We start from the raw sequence: 8,123 nt of genomic DNA, 5'->3' as shown, positions 1-8,123 counted from the left end.
ACTCTTTGATTGTAAACTATACTTAGCCTTTTGCTGGAAGCCGCTGGCCTACAACGGCCAAACAAAGCAGTGCTTATCACAATTGTTTGTTTACTTGAACCCGCCAACTACTGAGCAGACTACTTTGCACTCACACTTGCTTGCGTCTTCGCACAACTCCGGATTTCGATCTAATGTCTGAGTCTGATTTTCGGGCAGCAGAAATACTTGTTTTAAGGCATTCTTTTATCACGTCATACTAAGTTGGGTGACAGTCCCGATTTGCTGGATCACCTACTCGTGGTTTATTTTAGCTGTTTCTTTTATGGCAGGCTTTTCATAGTGTGTACCTGAGGCGTCCCGCGTTCACATTGCAAGATTTCAGCATGTTTTTTAAGGAGTAAAAGGAACCCACTTGTGTTGAAAGTGGTTTACTTTGGGCAGACATGTTTTTTTCTGCGTGCTCATTCACTTCGTTTAGTTCTCCCGATTTATATCTTTATTTATTCAATCTTTATTTAGCGGGCACCGATGTTTCTTATCCGTTCTCTCAGTAAAATCAACCATGAGTAGTCGCGATACCTCTGTCGTATGATTAGATTTATCTATCCAATATTGTTTTTCTAGGTAATTTAAGAAAACCACTGCAAATCATTGGAGATCAATGTAAGGAAATGACATTGTTCCAGCGGTAGTATGGATAAAGTTCTGAATGTTAGAGATGAAACCGGTTCCGTTGTGAAATTAGTACGGGAAAGACACGATGGCAATCAAATTAGTACATGCAACCTGTTTGAGGCTTTGGACAAAAAGGGGAATGTTTTTATATCATAAATTAACAGTCAGAAAACGGTAATTATGCGCAGGGACATGTATTGCTACCACTTGTGTTTCGGTGGTCAGGGGGAATGGCTGGAATCCACGCATAAGTCATGTATGCGTTGCACACATGCAAGATGAATACTGCTAAGTAGTCGTTTTTGATTGTACACAATTAGTTCGTTAAGGGAGTTTCTAATTAATTATAAAGTAAAAACAGGTTGTTGTAATCCGAAGTTTCGATTGCCCTGGCCAACCTTTCTGAAGGATTTTCACAGTCAGCTTAATACCAGTCAAATACGGCGATATTTGGGTCCGCTACCGTGTCTTCTGATTGGTGCATCCCCGTGATCAGTTGGCAGTCAGATTGGGTCAGCGTGCGTGCGTGCATGTGCACGTGTGATTGTGTGTGCATTCTGATTTGGATATGCTTACGTCTGTTGTTGTGCTGGCTGTGATGCGTCCTGTTTGAGATCCTCGCTTGATATCTGGTTACTATGCCTCCTAAGGTGTGTAGTAAGTTCAATCCAGATGAACGGGGTGCTGGCGTCATCACTCCGCTTGATTTAGTTTCTTTTGTGTGCTGACCTCGATGGCCTCAGCTCACGTCCGTCCCACACTTTGCTGGATCACCTATTCGTGGTTTATTTTAGCTGTTTCTTTTATGGCAGGCTTTTCATAGTGTGTACCTGAGGCGTCCCGCGTTCACATTGCAAGATTTCAGCATGTTTTTTAAGGAGTAAAAGGAACCCACTTGTGTTGAAAGTGGTTTACTTTGGGCAGACATGTTTTTTTCTGCGTGCTCATTCACTTCGTTTAGTTCTCCCGATTTATATCTTTATTTATTCAATCTTTATTTAGCGGGCACCGATGTTTCTTATCCGTTCTCTCAGTAAAATCAACCATGAGTAGTCGCGATACCTCTGTCGTATGATTAGATTTATCTATCCAATATTGTTTTTCTAGGTAATTTAAGAAAACCACTGCAAATCATTGGAGATCAATGTAAGGAAATGACATTGTTCCAGCGGTAGTATGGATAAAGTTCTGAATGTTAGAGATGAAACCGGTTCCGTTGTGAAATTAGTACGGGAAAGACACGATGGCAATCAAATTAGTACATGCAACCTGTTTGAGGCTTTGGACAAAAAGGGGAATGTTTTTATATCATAAATTAACAGTCAGAAAACGGTAATTATGCGCAGGGACATGTATTGCTACCACTTGTGTTTCGGTGGTCAGGGGGAATGGCTGGAATCCACGCATAAGTCATGTATGCGTTGCACACATGCAAGATGAATACTGCTAAGTAGTCGTTTTTGATTGTACACAATTAGTTCGTTAAGGGAGTTTCTAATTAATTATAAAGTAAAAACAGGTTGTTGTAATCCGAAGTTTCGATTGCCCTGGCCAACCTTTCTGAAGGATTTTCACAGTCAGCTTAATACCAGTCAAATACGGCGATATTTGGGTCCGCTACCGTGTCTTCTGATTGGTGCATCCCCGTGATCAGTTGGCAGTCAGATTGGGTCAGCGTGCGTGCGTGCATGTGCACGTGTGATTGTGTGTGCATTCTGATTTGGATATGCTTACGTCTGTTGTTGTGCTGGCTGTGATGCGTCCTGTTTGAGATCCTCGCTTGATATCTGGTTACTATGCCTCCTAAGGTGTGTAGTAAGTTCAATCCAGATGAACGGGGTGCTGGCGTCATCACTCCGCTTGATTTAGTTTCTTTTGTGTGCTGACCTCGATGGCCTCAGCTCACGTCCGTCCCACACTTGACTTGAATCCTGACTGTAGTATACATGTACTATCGAAATTGATTTGATGGTTTGACTCAAGTGCGTGGAGTGCAATGACTGAGTCGCGTTCTGGTTTTCTCACCTCTTCTGAGTTTCTTGGAGGAAAACACACATGCCGTTTGGAGTTGCCTAGCTGGTAATGTGTGCTGCATTAGTTGGCTATTGATCAGGTTGCTGATGATCTGCTCACCGAGCTTGGCAGTTGATTTGCAAACGTTTCTTCACCATTCGAGGAGACACCCAACCAACAGCGCACTGAAGATGTCTCCTGGAATGGTGACGAAACGTATGCAAATCAGTTGCCAAGCTCGGCGAATAGATCAACAGCCACCGGATAAATTGTCAATTTACCTTGCTGTTTGGTCTAAGTATTTTGCTGGATATTCCGCACAGGGAATTTGGCAGACGCAGTTTGTAAGGTGTTTCATTTCGCTCACTAGGTGTCGTTGTAACGTGTTGTCGATTCGGAAAAATGTTTTAGTATCGTAATCCCGAAGTGTTTTTCGAACGGCGTCTGAAGTATCGACTCTATAGGGTATTCCCAGGGTGACCATCGGGTTTTTATCTTCGTGTCTCACCGTTCCGAGTAACGTCCCATTTGTTGATCAATGAGCCTCATGGGGTATTTATTTTGTTGTAATACCCTACCGACTCGCGCCATATTGTCTGTTCGTATGGATTCGTCTGAGCATAGCTATTTGATGCGATTCGTCAGCGATCCGGTAACGGTACGTTTGACGTAGGGCCTTAGTTTCAATCTGGAGTAAGAAAAGATTTGCCACTGTGGGCGATACTGGAAAGCCCATAGGGACACCGTCAGTCTGTCTGTAGAGCGTGTTTTTAAAGGTGAAATACGTCGTGCTTAGACACAGTTCAACACCAGCAATGACATCAACAGGGGTTACTGTTGTGTTCTGTGCTAGGATTTTACCGAATTTTACACCAAGTTTTAATGTGGTGTGTGGTTAAAAACCTCTTGTTTTTAGGCTCAGTTCTCATGCTCGAAGTTAGGTCATTGGACTAATTTAGCACCACAAAACTGCCACTCTTCATGAACCCTTTGTGATTCGTCATCTCAAACTCGTTGCGTTGAGTTATTTTTATCACAAATGGTCAACGGTTGTTATAAATGGGAACACGAAAAACTGATTGTCCATTAAAATATACACTCCTTAAAGGAGTTCACTAAAAAAATGGAAATAAACGCAAAAGTTCTAGGAGTTCTGGTCAAAATCAGCCCAAAGAGCGCTAAAAAGATTCAGCACCATGCGGTGTATAATATGGAGTTTTTTTAATTATAAAATTAAAACACAGCATAGTGGAATAGGTTGTTGTAATCCGTCGTTTCGGTTACCGTGGCTACCTTTCTCAAAGATTTCTACAATCAGTTTCTCAACTGCTTGAATGAACAATGCAGCAGTATAGGATTCACTATTGAAACTGAGAACCAGCAGAGGAACATCACTTTTCTGTACTGCATGCTCTCAGTTAACGCTAACCATGGACTCTCAGTGGGAATCCACAGAAAACCTACACATTCAGGCAGGTATTTGCATAATGAGTCTTCGAATCCACACTACGTCAAACGCGCGGTTGTCGGATGGCTGACAAATCGCATCAAAAAGCTATGCTTGGACGAATCCATACGAACAGACGAACTGGCGCGAGTCGGTATGATAATACAGCAAAATAAATACTCCATGAGGCTCACTGACCAACAAATGAGAAGAACGTTACTCGGAACGGTGAAACAGGACGGCAAAAACCCGATGGTCACTCTGAGAATGCCCTACACACTGGGCACCTCAGGCGCGTCGTACTTGTGTAGAATGTCCAGCAAAATACACCGCGCAGCACAAACGATGTGTGCGTTTTCATCCAAGAAACCCGATAGAGTTTTTTTTTAAAAAACTAGAACGCGACTCCACGCACCTGAGTCAAACCATCAAATCAATGTCGACCATACACGTATAATTCAGTCAGGATTTGTCATATGTGGAACGGACGTGCACTGAGGCCCTAGAGATCAGCACACAGCCGAACTGAATCAACCGGAGTGATGGCACCAGCACCCCGTCTATCTGGACTGGACTTACTGCACACCTTAGTAGGCATAGTAACCAGATGTCGAGCAGGGATCTCAAAAAATGACGCATCACAGTCTGCACCACAACAAATGGAAGCACATCCCAATCAGAGTGCACACACGATTAGTAGACTCACACGCACGCACGCACGCACGCACGCTGACTCAATCTGACTGCCAGCTGATCACAGGGATGCACCAGTCGGAAGACACGGTAGTGGACCCGAATTTCGCTTCATTTGATTCGTATTCAATTGACTGTAGAAATCCTTGAGAAAGTTAGCTCATGTCGGATTACAACAACCTATTCCACCACGCGGTGTTTTGACTTTAAAAATTCCATAGTCTTCGAATCCACACTACGTCAAACGCGCGGTTGTCGGATGGCTGACAAATCGCATCAAAAAGCTATGCTTGGACGAATCCATACGAACAGACGAACTGGCGCGAGTCGGTATGATAATACAGCAAAATAAATACTCCATGAGGCTCACTGACCAACAAATGAGAAGAACGTTACTCGGAACGGTGAAACAGGACGGCAAAAACCCGATGGTCACTCTGAGAATGCCCTACACACTGGGCACCTCAGGCGCGTCGTACTTGTGTAGAATGTCCAGCAAAATACACCGCGCAGCACAAACGATGTGTGCGTTTTCATCCAAGAAACCCGATAGTTTTTTTTAAAAAAACTAGAACGCGACTCCACGCACCTGAGTCAAACCATCAAATCAATGTCGACCATACACGTATAATTCAGTCAGGATTTGTCATATGTGGAACGGACGTGCACTGAGGCCCTAGAGATCAGCACACAGCCGAACTGAATCAACCGGAGTGATGGCACCAGCACCCCGTCTATCTGGACTGGACTTACTGCACACCTTAGTAGGCATAGTAACCAGATGTCGAGCAGGGATCTCAAAAAATGACGCATCACAGTCTGCACCACAACAAATGGAAGCACATCCCAATCAGAGTGCACACACGATCGCATGACTCACACGCACGCACGCACGCACGCACGCTGACTCAATCTGACTGCCAGCTGATCACAGGGATGCACCAGTCGGAAGACACGGTAGTGGACCCGAATTTCGCTTCATTTGATTCGTATTCAATTGACTGTAGAAATCCTTGAGAAAGTTAGCTCATGTCGGATTACAACAACCTATTCCACCACGCGGTGTTTTGACTTTATATGAAAAATTCCATATAAAACGCAGAAGGTAAAGGGGCGCACAAAGGAACCATCCTATAGTGAACCAAGATTAGTTATAAATACGGCAAGATTGGGCAGTCTTTCTATGAAGACTTTCTATCTACCTCAATAAGAGGCCATTAATGCAACTGTAGAATAGGTGTTGAATAGAGTGGTCTTTATTTGCTGCGATCAGAAAGCCATACTATTTTGCTAACCCTTTATAGAACTAACTAACTTTGCATACCGAACGTTTATTACGTACGGACGCTTATAATGTCCGACTTCACTGCAGACTTGGACCGGAAGAAACACAAGATTGATGGTAATAAAGTCACTCTGGATACGGATCCAAACACAGTTTTTATGGTTGATCACAGTAAAACTTCAATGGTAGTAGGACGTAAACAAAATAGCAAGACAATGCAAGGTCATGCAGGCAGGCTAGAACACGACAAGGCAGCCATATGCTTTGGCCGCAGGTCAAAATATCAGTCAGCAAAAGTGTGACCGTGCTCGCGGGGGCAGGCACACATAAACTCACCCTTACCAACACTTGCTTCCGGATGCGAGATGCGTGCGCGTGACCGAACCGGAAATTTATTGGTAGCAGATGTGTCAACATGAACGCTCGTGAAATTTTTCGAGGTTACTGAGCAGTTTCCAACTTTTCGTGGAGATTTCGTGGAGCCAATCTATGCTGAAAAGCCAAAAAGCACTGTACAGCTGTTTCATCCTTATTGGGAATCATCAGTATTACCCATCTCACGAAACTCCGATGAGTCCCGAACCCGCGACCTCCTGGCTAGTAGTGTGAACACTTAACCGTATACTGATGGTTTATCATACGTGGTTTGACGTGGATGACGTCCTATATCTTAAGTCGGTGTATCGAATTTGCTACAATTCATTATGCTCCAGTTGTGTTTGAAGCCGAGAAAAAATATTATCATATCTATTCCTTTTCGTGTTTTGTACTTAGAGATGCGCAGCTCTGGATGCCAGAGTTTTCATTTCTTTGAACAAGTTTTAACGTTTCGGAACCACAACCGATAATTTTTTTGGGGTTAGTTAAGTTTGAAACAGCCTAATCCATAATGTGTCAGCTGGTCATAACCGTATCTCAAATTTCATTATTGTGGTTTCAGATAGCGAGGCAGTGACATGAGAACAGTTATCCCGGAAATCCTTAATCGTTCATGAACATTGGATATTCAATCAATCAGGTTATTTTTTTCAGGTTTCGAAGCCAACATTGATTGATTTAGACTGGATATATTTGGGCAAAGAATAGCGAAACTGTTCTAGTTTTGTATCATCATTTCCAGCGGTGACAGGCAGTTATTTCTCTCCCACTGTGGGCTGTCTGCCACTATAGCAACTACCGAACTTATAATGAAGACTCACAATACAGACAACCTCCCACGAATCTTCAAAAACGCTTACCTACGTTAAGAACATGATTCCTGAAAAGCACTACCCCTTCAGCGGTGTCGAAATCACTGGGAGCCTTTAATGCTATGTTACTGTAACTAAACATTCGAGACTCATTGTTTCACCGATTGTATTTATTTTTAGCTGCAACAATCAGCAGACATTTTGATTTCACTGACATTTGGTGGTTCATCAAACTGCGGGATTGATAAACCTTTCTTCTTCTAAAAGATAACGGATCGGTCTATTCCACTTTTGAAGGCCTTTCTGGACAAACAGACCTGATGTTTGCGTTCAGTTCCCATTTCGAAGCGCACTTTTGTCAGAAACATTGCGGTAAAGTCTCTTGTTGCAGGACATTACAAGGAACAAATGTGCCCGAACGATGATTGGGCTTTCGAACCATTTAAAAAAAGAAATGTGCAATATTTTGTTGCATTTTACAGAAAAAAACTTTCACTGCACCAAATTAGGACACAGAGCACGTGGTATACACTATCTTTGCCCGTGAATGGAATGCAAATGCATTCGTCAACGTATTTTCACGGAGGTGGCGTAAATTTTTTGAGGATGCAACACACCTTCATCTGGGTTGAAAGGGAGGAATTCTTATTACTATCTCAGATGCCACAATGTGATGACATAAAAGCCTATGTCAGTCGCCTTAACAGTGCTTTCGGTGGAGCTACTCGGTGAAACAGCCACTCACTCATTGTTGGGTGCGCGAACTATTATTCATGCCTAACCGCAGCTCCAACGATGCTATCGTGGTAGTGGTTGGTGTCAGATTTCTACGGGACAC

Source organism: Opisthorchis viverrini (genome assembly GCF_000715545.1).
Source record: "Opisthorchis viverrini unplaced genomic scaffold opera_v5_70, whole genome shotgun sequence".
Classification (NCBI taxonomy): domain Eukaryota; kingdom Metazoa; phylum Platyhelminthes; class Trematoda; order Opisthorchiida; family Opisthorchiidae; genus Opisthorchis; species Opisthorchis viverrini.
The sequence above is the reverse complement of the archived record's forward strand: the minus strand, read 5'-3'. Positions refer to the sequence as shown.